This window comes from Pyxicephalus adspersus, chromosome Z (genome assembly GCF_032062135.1).
Source record: "Pyxicephalus adspersus chromosome Z, UCB_Pads_2.0, whole genome shotgun sequence".
NCBI lineage: Eukaryota > Metazoa > Chordata > Amphibia > Anura > Pyxicephalidae > Pyxicephalus > Pyxicephalus adspersus.
The window spans coordinates 5817567-5832941 of NC_092871.1; positions in this window are offsets into that span (position 1 = coordinate 5817567).

Sequence of the window (15375 nt, forward strand, 5' to 3'; positions counted from 1 at the left end):
TACAGAGCACAGTGCATGTTTATACCATTAGGCCGGATTTTTTAAAGCTCTCCAAGACTGGAGGTGATAGACTATCATAGGAGGGCCTGGGTGATGCAGCAAACTTGGAATGGACCTGGTCCAGGATTGAAACTCTAAATTTAAACTATATTACTAATCTAGAGTGCTATACTGTTTCTATATAATTTAGATACTGAATAGCTATATAATATATAAATTCATTGGTTATTGCATATATATTATGTTTACTTTCAATTGTATGTGTACTTATATGTATATTTGAATATACTTAGACTTAGTCCCAGCATTCCCTGAAGAAGCCTGCCAGACCAAATGCGTCGGGAAAATCAGACTGGAAAAGTTAAATTATTTTAATTAAATGTAATATGGTAGTAGAATCTTGTCTAGCATGAATATCATAATTCTGTGCTAATATAACAAAACTGACAATATAAAACATGATTGCTCTGTAATAAGGTATGATTTCTTTTACTGTCAATACATAATTAATTTACAAGCCAACAAAGCCCGTCTTTCTCTCATTCTTTATATAACATTTGCCTACCAATAGCAAATTATTTTTTAAGAAAGCTATTTTAGGTTTGCTGGATCATCTAGGTTGTCCTATGATAGTCTATCGCAGTGTTTCTCACCTGGGATCCTCCAGAAGTTCCTAGGGGTTCCTTGAGCTATGAACAATTTGTGACTTTTAGGTCAGTTTAACAGAATCCAATGATCTTTCTGGCATGCAATGTAATTCTTCTTGCTTACCATTACACAAATATACTGTGCGTTCCGGACATAGTAATTATAGAAGTGGGTCCCAGAAGACCTGAAAGTTTTTTAAAGAGTTACCCACATGTTAAAAAGGATGATAAAAAAGAGTCTATCCTTCAGTCTTGCAGAGCTTTAATAAATAAGGCTCAATTGAATAAACATGCACAGAGTTTTGTAGTAGTGTCCAAAGCCCAAGAGGTGAATAATTTAGCTCATAGACACCAACAGCTGGAATACCAAATGTTAAAGTTCACTGAACCCTCCAGAGCCACCAAATTCTGGTTCCATTTTGAAGCATAATGGTTTGGTCATCAAAGTCACTCTACATAAGAGAAGGATCATTCCTACAAATAAATCTGATTGCGTTGGAGTTATTTGCAGTTCACAATATTAATACTTGAGAGATTTTATGATTTTAGGACAGATGCTACATTTTAGAATCAATACTTCAGTGCTTGATTTTGACTACGCTTCTAGCTAATGCACTTTCAATAAAGAAAGTGACCTAATTTAAGACTGCCAAACAGCTACAGCTGTTTTGAAATTATATTACATTGCAAATAAAAGCCTACATATAAACATTTGTAAAAGCATTGACCAATAACTTGCAATGCCATCACATGCTTTGTTCCTCTTGTATAAAAGACAAAGGAGTAGGGTCTGCAGTAGGGTCCAAAGCCCAAAAGGTGATCAGTTTAGCACATTGACACCAACAGGTGGAAGCCCAAGCCATTGGATCCACCAGAGCTACCAAATTCTGGTTCCAATTTAAAACATCATAGCTAACACGTTTACACATGGGGGACATTTCAAAGAATATTTTCATAGTTACATTGTAACATAGTACCATAGTAATAATAATCATATAACTAAACATATAATGAACCAGAGAACCCATTATGACTAAAATAAATGCCATATTGCCATATTGTTTATATGGAGGGGGAATCTAAATTTTTACCAAAAAATATAGCCCAGCAAAGGTCCATTCCACTGTAGGCAAAATGACTGACCCCACTAAAGAGACCAATACATCAATATCAATACCAAAAGAAGAGAGGAGTTCAGGTGCAGAATAATACCTCCAGGCAGGTGACGGGCAGTTCAGCTTAGTTTATAAAGCTTATATAGGTGCAGATCCTCGCAGCTCTTTATGGTCTACCAAGGCCATTTAATTACAAGACTGCATTCTGGCTGCATACACAAGCTACCGTTGGGTACATGGTGCTTAAAAAGTTTAAAGGAGGAAAGTTAGTTGACCAATCAGGTTTCAGTAGCCACTTAGAAACATCCTAACCAAACCTTGCTCTGTTCTAACTACTGGTTCCGTGTCTTGATGAGGCTTGATCCCGAAGCCTCATGCATTCTTTCATCCTAATGACGAAGAGGAACTTTCTTTTTGAAAGGCCATATTCTTGCTTCCCTAACATCTGAAGAATGGTAAACTGGCCCTTTGTTTAACTTGTTTAGGGAGTCTTTATGGGAACACCCACCCATAGCCCTACCATCTAGCCAATGAACCAAGGCAAATATTACATGGTACACTTTTTTAGCCCACACCAGTCTATTTCTATCATAAAGAGGCCACTTGGTATTGTTTGCTCTCCATGCTAAAAGTTGCCAATGTTCCCCTTAACAGGACAAAGTGTTCAGATTTGGTAAACGGCAGTCAACCTGCCAACATGTACCTACTGTATATTGCAGAAGGCAACAAGAGTTCTTGCAGGAAATCCAGCAAGTCAGGAGTGAAACCTGCCCGGGGGGGTTGAACCCATGACTTTTAATAATAAAACACAACACTGCTAACAATACAGAACAACTACAATACACACGGCATGCAGACCACAGACACGGGTGAAATACATCTTGCTATCTACTGGCCCAGCTACAGCTTAATGAAGATATTATTAGCCAAATGGAAACAATTAGTTTGATTTTCTCAGCTAATCCAATTTGAATTAAATTAGACTTTATTATAACAAGTAGCAAATCAATTAAGCATGCAATATTTTTAAACAAGTCTAAAAGGAACCTCCTGAATTATGCATTTTAAATTAAGAAGACAAATCTAAATTGCTACCGGGTATTAAACTGGATGCTAACAAATTACCCGCGATCTTCGAACACTATCCATTGGACATAATTACTGAACTCTGTGTATTGGTCTGTTGCCCATGTGTGGGTGGGGGACAGAAAAACAGACATAGTCTTGTAACTAGCCAATGGGATGAGTGAGTTAAAAAACTGAGTGAGCGAGTGAGTTAAAGTGGGTGTGGTCACAAATTTTCTGTAGTCAGCATGGCTAGAAAATGTGAGTTAGGGGTCACGTGATGGGCGTTCCATGCAAATGCTGGGTTTTCAATGCTAATGCATGCAAATTAATGACAGCTTATGGCATCTTTTATATCATCATCAATTTATTAGATTACTGAAATACTTGTTAGTGATGGATTTTGATTTATTTAAAGGTAAATGTTATCTCTGAATAAGTAACTTAGATTTGCTAAAGCAAAAACAATTCCAAATGTTGATATCATTCTATCATTTCTTGGCTACATGCACTCCAGGCTGCATTGCATTTCTCAGGGCTCATTTCCCGATAACAGTGGTGTGTGATTGCATTGTGGGTGTTAAAATGACATATAGCTAAAGAAAGCGGGTGCTAAGGAGGAAGGACCCAGGTGTACATTGAAAACTTCTTAAACAATCCCACAGTATACCATAAATACCATCACAGACCCCGAAGGGGGGTACATGCACCCCATTTATACTTGGTGGTATGTATATATTCTATTTAATTAGTTATCCTTATTATGTTCTATGTATCACAATAATAAAGATTTAATATTTTTTGTTTTTGTACCTTTTGTTTTAGTATTGTTGTATCTATTGCCTGTACACATTGAATCCCTGATGAAGCGGATATATTCTGTGAAACGTGTCGGATTGTTACAGGAAGGCCGACAAATTGTTCTAACCTAGACTATTATATTTTATACTTAGCAATATAACTTTAAAATAGAGTTGTTAACCATTCCTGAAACTTTTGCTGTATGGTTGAATAACATATGTTTTTAATATGTGTATATTTTTGTGTATTTTAAATATGTTGTTAATAAAAGTTTTTTTTACATAATCATGATTCTGTATATAGTGCCCTTAAAGTCCCATATACAAAAAAAATGTTTTCTGTGCAATTTCTGGAATGGGGATATTGGCAGTTAGTTTATAATGACCTGATCTGACAAAAACCAGACTGTTCTTATAAACAGTGATTCTTCACTACAAAATTACAAATATAATGAAAAGTTTAGCATTATGCAGCGGTTTGACAACCCTTTGATAAACATGCATTTAACGTAAACGAATGTTTATACATTTTAGATGCCTTCTATAATTGGCCTTTTACTTACTGCTCCCGACTTCCATGGCCCTTATCCCGGACTTGGATTACACCTCATTATATGTATTTCCTCTTGTACCATATTGATTTGGCTCGCAGTTGTCCTTAAAGCCTTGTCACCATCTCTGGTTTTCACTGTGGGTTGGTAGTTAGAACATTCAGGCTAGTAATGTCCTTTCATTAGTCAGCGCGTTCTGCAGGTCCACGCTGGTACTTTTTTCTTTTTTTTTTTTTTTTTACTGCTGCCTAATAACATTATTTGGCATCCATTTCCCAGGCAGCACAGGGCAATCAATTTTGAAAGTTGGCTCCTGCATGGGGTTTTGCACCGTGTTTACCTCTACTTAGCTTGCTGATGTATCAGTTTGGTTTATTTATTTTGCTTGCTGCTCGTTCCTAATAAATGCACGCCCACATGATTCCAAATTCAGTGCAAGGAAATTTAGAACTGTTCTAGGTCATCAACACAAAGCAAAATATTCAGACTGAACTTCAGGATTTTCCCTCTTCCTGACTGTTGTCAAAAATTAGCTTTTAAGTTCCTGTGATGTAGTGATTTCTATCTAGACAATGCAAGAATATTTGGCTGCTTGGAGGAGGTATCATTTAGGCAGTGCACATCCTGGGCCATTTTTTGGGCCACTGTGAATTACAGCACCCATCATGCTATGGGATGTTAGTGATGGTGGCAGGTGGGATTGTGGGTGGCATTGTAGATGGGAGGCCATTTTCCGTGTGGATGGATGGAACAGATGAGGAGCTCTCAATGCGTGCAGCACGGATGGGAGGGACACAACAGGGAGTCTAAATAGTGGGGACTGCCCATTGTGGTAAAAGAAACAAACTCTACAAGGGCGGATACATGATTGCCTTTCCAAGTTATATAAATGCAATAAAGACACTGCTGCATTAGGGTATATGCCAATATACTATTCTCAAGTTTTAGGAGACACATGCAACTTGCTTTCTAGCTCATCCTGCCTGTATTTGATTTCAGCTTGCGGATATATTAAAAATGAACTAGGAAGTTCATTTGACCTGCTTCAGGCTGCTTTTAGCACTCCTATAGACTTTTATTGAAAGAGATACAGTTCTGACATAAACAGCGGTTACTTTTGTGTTGGGGATAAGCTGAAAGTTCTTTCACACCTGGAGCTTAGGGCCACATTTTGAGATCATTGCAACCCAATGCAAGAACACATTGAATGGTTAGGCCCAGGGCTAAGAAAAGAAAACAAAAAGTGCAGGGACTACATTAAAGGGGGAGTGGGGGGTTACAAGATTAAAAGGGTTAAGATGAAGGGGTGGAGGAAGCAAGGGCTTAGCTGATAGGCCAGGGTCAAGCCAGTGGGTGGGGCCAACAGGGTCTTAAAGCAGAGGATGGGGTGAAAGTGGTCAGTTGGATCCCCAAAGTGAAAGTTTGAGGTCACCCTCCCTCCCTTTATCAAGGTTTTGTTGCTTGTTGGGTTATGGTTTGGGCAAGGACTGGGTAGTGTAGGGGGGAATAGTTGGTAGGGGGCTGATTTATGGTTGCGGAGGGATATTTGTGCTTGTCATAGTGGCTATGTATGGTGGGTAAGGTGCATGAAGGATTGCAGTTTAAAAGAAGGCAGAATGATGTGAAACCATCTGAGATGAGTTTTACTTATGGAGGAGTGAAAATGGAGAAGGCTGAGTAACCAGATGGAATTTGTCCCCGAGGCGCTGCATAGCATCTGGGGGGCAGATAGTTGTAAAAGGGGTGGTCTTCGTAAGGTTATTTGTTACAAAATGCTTTCATGGACCTTGGCCCAGGGAGAATTTGACTGCCATAAAAAATAAACATATAAAAGTTTATGCTGTTGTGTTTTATGGTTATTTAACTTTAAATGTTATCATAAAAAAAGGTTGTGGCCATTTTATACCAAGGTCAAGTTTGCACTAGCATGCTACATTGGTGCGTGCTGAGTAAAAATAGGTTTTAGTAACACAGCATGCATGCTAAGCGTCACAACCAGCTGTGGCAAGGTGGATCTTCAAATCAAATCAAAGATCTGCACCGCTTCTATCCCTTTCAAGTCATGCCACCACTACTTGAAATTAGGTTAGGCACTAGAAATTTCATAAAATCATTGTTATAGGATTACAATATACAAGACGTAGTGGTGACATCACCTGAAACTGCAAAAATAGTATATCTTCAGTTGTCAGGTTGAAAGGAAACATAAAGCTGGTAGGAAAACGTACTTTCACCAAACCCAGCCCCCGAGGACCAGGAGCCGTGCACATTTGTAATATTTCTCAGATGGTGGAAATTTAGTCAGAAAATGGAAATCCCCGGCTGTATGTGGCCCTCAAGGACCAGAATTGGACACTCCTGATAAATATGTAACTAGGAAAGAAAAATATTTCTGCAGTGTTGGCAAAACTTTAAATAAATGTTAAAAAAGGAAACACGTAAGAACATACCAAACTATTTTGGTGCACGCCAGGTGATACTTTACATCATGAATATTTATTACAGAACCAGATGTTGTCATCTTTATGAGCAGAAAAAAAAAATCTGCTTTCTGTAAACCACAACGATAAGAATTCTATTTTTGCATCCCAATTCTTTTTTTGTGTCAAAGACGTCAACCGGATGTGAAGGGTTAATCCGTGATGAGAAGCAAGGAGAGATTTTTAGCATAGGCAGTAATGGCAGCTAAAAACTGCCAGGAACGGCAGAGCCGGTGCTCAGCCTTGGCAGAAACGCGGCTTTGGGACTTTTTTTTCCAAAAAATGCAATTATTTCAGAAGATGGCAGATTTGCACACTGGCAAATTTTTGCAAACCTTAAACAAGCTTGCACATGCTGATCCTTCCAGCCCTAATTTGCGGAGCACACACATCTGTTTAAAATAATATTTTTCGGCATAAATTATGAATGACAAAAAAACATTTTATGGCTTGGCAGATTCTGGGACACAATTAAATTATAAAATCAGATTTTTTTATGTGAGTATATATTGCTGCTCCTATAGCATGCCCTTAGGAGATGCTGAATGGGGCCAAACAACAACCTGGTACATTTTTATAGCAGTTTGTATGAAATGTCAGAGGAAAATCTATATTTCTAGACATCGTGCCACATTTTGGGGGTCATTACACCCACATATGTCATTTTAGTTATGTGCTAGGGCTGGGATGCTCAGTGTCTTCTTTGTTTTTATTATTCTGTTTGTACGCCAACACCTAGATGTATTAGTTTCTGTGTTTCTGTCCTATTTTTTTATGTAAAGATAGAAGAAGTTAACTCTTCCTTATAAATAAAAAAATACATATAGGAGAGAGTGCAACACCCCTTGTTACAGGTGGATGGGGCTGGGAATATAGGTGGAGTCATAAGTGTCACTTAGGTCAAAAACTTTTTTTTTTCCTCTTATTTTCTAATTGGCACAATGTTCCCCAGACATTTGGTGATCTTCCTATGCCCTGTTGGCATATTTGGCTACTGCAGCTATTGTACTACAGAGACCAGAACTGACCCCCAGAAGTTTGTTCCTATTGATTTCAATGCTGTTTGCATATGAGTCATAAACCAAAATATTTGGAGAACATCCGGCAAACAATTCTAGATTCAAACTAGAGGCTGTAAGGCCCTACTCCGGCATCAGTGGTCACCAGTGATGCCAGCCCCCTAATCCATCGCCAGGACCAGGAGCCTACAGATAATGCAGTACTGGGGACTCCAACAGTGGCAAGTCCAGAATACAGGGCCAGATGTCATACCCAGGTAATCAGACCACTAAACAAGGTATCCAAAGACAAAGCAGAGTCAGGGTTGAAGGCACAAGGTTGTTCCGAGCAGCATATACTCCCAGGGTTAGGGAAAAGGCAGAAACTGCAACAATAAATCCAATAAAAAACACACCAGCAGCAGGTCAACCCAGTTTACACTAGAGCAACAGGGAAATTCTACATTCTAGTGCTGGATATAGACTTGATGAATCTAGCTGCTTTGTGGGTAAATGCCCTTTTTATAGAAGAAGGACTGGCATTCATTACTGGTATAAAACTCTAGGCACTGAAGGTATCCTTTCTCTTTCTGGCTGGATCTCACATGGTCTTACCAAGTGTTTTCCCAGTTGTCATCAAGAAACTTTAGAGAACTCCTGGTGAGTGCAGGGCTACCTTTTTTAGCCATGGGACTGGAAGTCCACGTCAGGGGACCCACTGTTTCTTAAGTATAGCACCACAATCACAGCACATAAACTTTTTCACCCCGTCTCTTGCGCTGGGCCTTTTAGTCAAAACTGAAAGAAGAAGGATGGAGGAGCTTTTGATTTGTTGTTTTCCTATCCATGAGATTCAATTAAGTAAACCCCAACCTAGGTAATCAGGTAGACCTCTGGGGTCTCAGCCAGGTGGACCAAACATGTTCCCTGACATCTATCAGGAGTAACAATGCTCCGTGTGTCCTCCTTTAATGCACTAGAAGTTTTTGTTTTGTATGCAAAAGAAAAAAGAAAATCATGCCAAAAAAAGACCATAAGTCCTTACAAAAAATTAAAAACACCTCAATACTATAATAAACAGACCAAGGAGAGCAAATAGGAGTTCGATGTGAGAGTTTACTTTGAATTGAAAAAACAAGCAGGTAAATCCTTTTAACAAATATTAATTTCTACCAGGCCATTGATATTCTTTAAAATGGAGCTGCTATTGTTAGTTTGTTTCTTTGGTTCTGGCTGTACTATCTCAAAGGCAATAAATGTTACATGTGAAGACATTAGGGGAATAAAATCATTGTGTTTGCACCAGTAGATACATCAAGAAGGCTTTTTGCTTTTCCTCTGATTTCCTCAGTAATTAAGCACCCCCTGCTGTATAGGAGCTCTGTTATTAGAGTCATGGCCATGACATCCGAGCAAACGCAGTTTCATCTGTGTCTCATGTACTTCAGATATAAATAGCCGGTCAGACAATTAGGGGTCGTTTTGCACCTCGTTAAAAATCAGTCACTAATCAGAGCCGTGATTTGTCAGGCTCGCCGGATTAGATGTGCTTTTTTTTTTTCCTCTGGTGTATCTGAACTGGCATCTCCATCACGATGTCAGACAGAGCTAGAATAAGGCATGCTCAACTGTTTATAAAAGTTTAATGATCCACGAAGGATAGGCTAATTAAAAGTTGTGAAATGCATTTGCACAGGGGTTAAAATTGGAACAGAGTCTGTAAGGTGCACCGGATGGATCAGACAACAAAAGTTTACCGTGCAAAACGTTTTTCCCAAAATGAAGAGCTAAAATTTCCTCTTTTATCTGGATAGTGCAGCGTCAGCAGGATGGTTGTAGTTCAAAACAAGAATAAGAGGAAGAATTTAATGTCAGGGTACAACTTCAAAGTCCAGGATGGGTGAACGGATGCATTGAGGATAGGTGGATGGGTAGATGGATTGGTAAAAAACATGGATCCTTGAAATAACTTTCAGGTCATCAAGGAAACCCCTGCTAAACCTACTATATTAACAGCTTATAGTATATTGGTTTAGTGGTCAATGGGAAGAATCTCTCCTAGATTGCCCACCACTGGGATGAATGTCACCCTTACAGATGGCCAAAAAGATCATTGGGTCCCCTACCCTGACCCAAGAGACACAGATTTGTCGGTGCTCAAGGAACAGTCTCTGGAGCAGCTTTTTCCAACCCTTTTAACATAGAGTAACTCATAAAAAAATGTTCAGTTTTTCAGGGAACCCCACTATATTTATTATATGCACAGGTCACAGTAAATTAGTTTGGGGGTCAATGGGAAGAATGCCTCTTACACTGCAGACTATTGGGCAGCATGGTGGATCAGAGGTTAGCACTCTGGCCATTGCAGTGCTAGGTCCCAGGTTCAAATCCCAGCCAGGACTCTATCTGCATGGAGTTTGCAGGTTCTCCCTGTGTTTGCATGGGTTTCCTCCCACATTCCAAAAAAAACATGCAGTTAAGTTAACCCCCCTAGCAGTCTGATTCTGGCCAAATTTCCATGCAAAAAGTGGTACAATTTTTTGCATGGAAATTTAATTTACATTGTAGACCTATAATTTTTAGGCATAACTCACCTACACATTTCTAATAGGTTATAAATTTAATGATAAACTTTAAAAAAATAAATAAATAAATAAATAATGGATAATATATATATATATATATATATATATATATATATATATATATATATATATAATTCTAAATCAGCATATATAATATATAATATATATATTATATGAATATTTCTTTGTATTGGACTCAATACAGCTATATTGTATTGAATTCAATACAAAACCATGCTAAGTCCTGACGCATGTACCAACGTCACCGGGAAACCCCATAGGACGTCTCTGCACTTTGCGGCCGGAGATTGGAGGAGGCAGACGTGTCCCCTGTACCTGCAGGTACCAGCAGGACGCCGGGGAACAGCGACAGAATAAGGTAAGTGGGGTTTTTTTTATGCTTTTAGGTACCCTGAGTCTGACTTGGGATTACCGCTTTTTGCATGTAAAAGCGACCCTGAGTCAGATTTGAGAATACTGCTAGGGTGGTAATTGGCTTCCCCCCAAAACTGCCCTTCGACTGTGATATTGACATATGACTATAGTAAGGATATTGGATTGTGAGGCGATTTGAGGGACTATGGACTTTATACAGTACTGCGTAATATGTTGGGGCTATATAAATACTGAGTAATAATATTAAATTGGGAATAATGTCACCCTTAAAGATAGCCATAAAGATCATTAGGGTCGTTTAAACTGACCTGAGGCACAAATTGCTCAAGGAACCTCTAGCAATCTCTGGAGGAATTCTGCTTGACAAATACTGATCTAGGGATTGTAGAGATGTCATATCTGTGCACTATAACTAGAGATGGCTGAACATATCTGGTTCAGAACAATCATTTATAGTCTATCTTTAGATATTTCAAATAGCCGCGACTTAGGTAGGGGGTTTATGATGTTACTTTCCAGTGTGCCAATTACCTCCATGGACAGACTAAGCAGCAAATGGTCCTTTGGGTAAAAGACAACACATGAATTCTTGTTCACAACATCATCACAGTGGTGACTTTCCTAAATGCTAATTTTTTGGTAGCCCGGGCCTCACCTAGGACCCCAGCGATATGTTACAGCCCCAGTGTTTGTCTTTTCAGATCAATAACGGCGTCCCTCTGCAGGGCACAGAGATGGAAGACTTTGGCAGAAATTGCGGAAAGTGAGAAACTTGCCATGTACTCTCCTGACAGGTCCTCCGCTGTGATGGCTGAAGGCTACGTGAAGGATTGCCGCAGTCGACTCATTAGGATCCTCCGCAGGTATAATGCTGTGTACTTTTTTCCTTCTGCCGCTCGCTTGCTATAAGTGTGATTAACAGGATTGTTGCAAGGTTTGCTCCTTATGAAACAAGGGCAACTCTTATAAGGTATAGAGAGAAAATGTTATCAGATTCTGTGACAGAAATGGCCGCTGGCTCGATTTTAAGCACAGGTGGTGAAACGGACGAGTTCGGCTCTTGGATTTATAAGACGCGCACTTTATCTTCAAAAATTTGTTTTCTTTGGGTTGCTCAGGTCAAGACAGATATTGTTTATAACATGATAACAGAATGTGAGATCACTTATGTTTGAAGGGAATAAAATATTGTTATATGTAAAAATGAATATAGGCTGTTCACATAGCTAAGTAAACTATCTCCTTGCAAGGGATTTTTCACTTAGCTTAGGGAATGAGATGAAGCTCTGCTGATACAACCATTCAATTATGTGCAAGAAAAATGATCTCATTAGAGGCTCCGCGTCCTGCATTTCTTCAGGTCAGTAGGCAGATAGATGGTGTCAGGTATTTGCCCAGGACACAATGGGGTGGTTTACTAAATAATTTAGACTGTTAACCTAGGCATGTACATGCATGAGGTGATCCCCACCTGATACGAAAAGTTGGGCTTATCTTTAGTGAGAATCTGACATGTCTACAGTGATTGCTCAACATCAGGATGGATCCATGAATGACTGACCTTAGTCCCAGCGTGGCACCACCGTCCCATCAGGCACCGCCATCTTTTTCTGTCTTCAGTCCTGGCGCGAGATAGTGATGTCTGCTCCTGTAAATTTGCATCTATGAAATTATTAATATAATTATTATTATTATTATTATTAATAATAATAAACAGAATTTATATAGCGCCAACATATTACGCAGCATTGTCCATTCAGTAGGGGTTACAAATGACAGACCGATACAGACAGTAACACAGGAGGAGGAGAGGACCCTGTCCCGAAGAGCTTATAATCTAGGAGGTGGGGGAATAAACACACAATAGGAGGGGAGATATGTAGTGGTGGTAAGTTTAATAAGTTTTTTTTAAAAATAATTAGTTTTGAGTGCTTTTAAAATGGCACTTTTTTCCATTGTGGGGAAAACCTCCTTCTGCACATGCTAATGATGAATAAGTAAATAAAGTTTGGGCTACAGGTAGACTTAAAAGCTCATTCCCAGCTCCCCAACCCCTTAAACTAAACTGTAGATTACATTATCTGAAACTGTGATCATGGGACAGACCAGGTCCTGGTATTTATTTATTTTTTTATCGGAGGGTCCAACATCTTTTGACTGCATTGGAAGGGTCACCAAGGGTCCTGAAGACTTCAATTGTGGCATCCTGACATCACAAAATAAGGAACGTCAAAAAGACCAGTCAGCAGGCCAGAATGCATCTTTGGATCAGGAATATCTTTTAATAAAAGGGGCAAACATGGATTAAGACCAACTGGGGTCCCAGGATAAGTGTCATTTTTGCCTACCCTCTATTGGCATTAAGGAAGGACTAAACACATAATACTCACCTCTCCCCATTTCATCTACATGACCAGGGTAGCTCAGAACTTTACCCTTTCCCCCCTTTTTCCCCAATTCTCCCTTTCCCCCCCCCCCTACCCCCCCCCACCCCCCCCCCCCCCCCACCTCCAAAAACACTCTGACACCTAACTTGGACTTAAAAATCTGGCAGGCAGCTGTTTTATTTGAACAACTTAATAAATAAATATTCAATTTAAATATAAATAATGATCACTTTAAAAAAAAATTACAAACCAAGCATATATTACCATAACATGAATAATATAACAATTTAACTCCTTAACATTAAACAACTATATTCTTTATCTTGTAAACCCCCAACCACGACAGAATTTGCATTCCCCAAACATCCTCAAACCAGCTGCCTAAGGAACCATAACCGCTAATTATTTTAAGGAAACCCCACCAACGAAGATCCCTCATAGGAAAAATTACCCAATTCTTTACCAAACAGCACCCTTGCCTTCCAAGACCCCAACTACCCCATCTAATAAGGAAATGTGGGCGGTAAATGGTTTCTTCCCATGAAACGTCCCCACTTTCGATCCCACTCTTTAGCCATTCCCTTCTCTCCCTAACCCTTAACACTCCCCCGGGCCAAGCCGCACATCCTGTCATGTAGGCCCTACACCCATTCTTTTTGCTGCAGGCCTCTCTTTCTTTTTGTCTGCTTGAAATTATGTTTGGCCATCTTGATTTGCAGGGCAAGGATGGTGTAACTCCTGCGCAAGTTCACAGGGGTCCATTTATTCCTGGCACACACAAGGGAAGTCCGGATTGCCAAGAACCCGTTAACAAACACTGAGCTCCGCATGCAGTGAAATTTGACAGCTGAGCGTCGATCAAGCAGGTACAAACAGTCATTGCAGAGGGGACAGCGCCTGTCCCTTTCTGCAATAAAAACTACCTGATCAGCAATCACTCAAAGTAAAGTTCCACTTTGATCTGGGTAACAATGGATAGAGAAGAAGCCTCCCTATGTGTTGGGTCTTCTGCATTGGACACCAACTGCCTAGAAGGGCATTCTATCTTGTCAACTGATAGGTAAAGCCCTTTGCCCCTGGGTACTACATGAGCATGAAGGATGTTGCTTGATACCCTGGACATCCATCAGACACATAGGCTCCTGCTTAAGGCTGCCTAGTGGAGGATTCAACTTAACAAAAAACCATAAAAAAGTTCATGTTTTTAATATTATTATTTTTACATAATAAATAGATGGGATTGGGTGAAAACTATGCAGACCCTTTACAAGCTTCATTTCCAGCTTTACCTGGTAACTGTCACCCGGCCAAACAATTGTGGATAATAGCCCAAAAATACCATTGATTTTTTGAACGGTAACAGGAATAAACTACAAATAAAAAATGTGACCTTCTATATTTTTCTGAACTGACTTTTTAATACATTTCATGACAATACGTTTACAAGACAAAAAAATTTATTTTCGAGCTGATTTTTTTTTATCAGATGAGATGATAATGATGATGACGCTAAGAAATTGGGTTTACCTACAAAGTCTAACATTTTCTTTAGAGCAGATGGCATCCAGAACAGAGGTAATTTGAGTGAAAATAACTATTAAATTTTATAATTTTCTTTGCTCATAAAGCTAGCATAATCATGGAGAAGCAGCTACTGTGGCCCATTAAAAGGAATGGGCATTCTGTCTAGTCAATCTTTTCACAGGCCTCCGTTAGGCTCCAATTATTCACCATTGTCTTTAGGATATTATAATCTGCTATGTGATCCAGAAAAAGACTCAGCAAGCGCTTTACTAACTCCACATGCCGGGAAGCAGTTTATATTTCGTCGGCAACAAAACAGCACAGATGTGGGTTGTTCTGGTGTCGTCCAACAGTTCCTTAGTGCCTTTTAAAGGGACAGTCATATCAGCTATATAGTTGGTTCTAGTGTGGATCTGACACTCCAGAAGTTTAGGCGTGTACTGCTATGTTGTGAATATAGAACGAAAAGGTTGGATTTCAAATGACATACATGGCTGAATGATACAGGTATTATCTTAGTCAGTGTTTCTTAACCAGAGTTCCATAGAACCATAGGGTTCCTCCAGAGGTTACTGGGGGTTCCTTAAGCAAAGAGCAATTTGTGTCCCTCAAGTCAGTTTAACTGACACGTGAGATCTTTGGTGACATTCTCCCCAATGACCGGCAATGTAAGAGGCATTATTCCAATCAACCACACTAATATACGGTGAGCAGTGAATACAGTATTTATAGAAGGGGATCCTGAAAGTTATTTCAAAGGGTTCCCTCATGGCATAAAAATTGAGAAATGCTGCTCTAAGCCAACAACTCATTCCAGGAAGTAGATG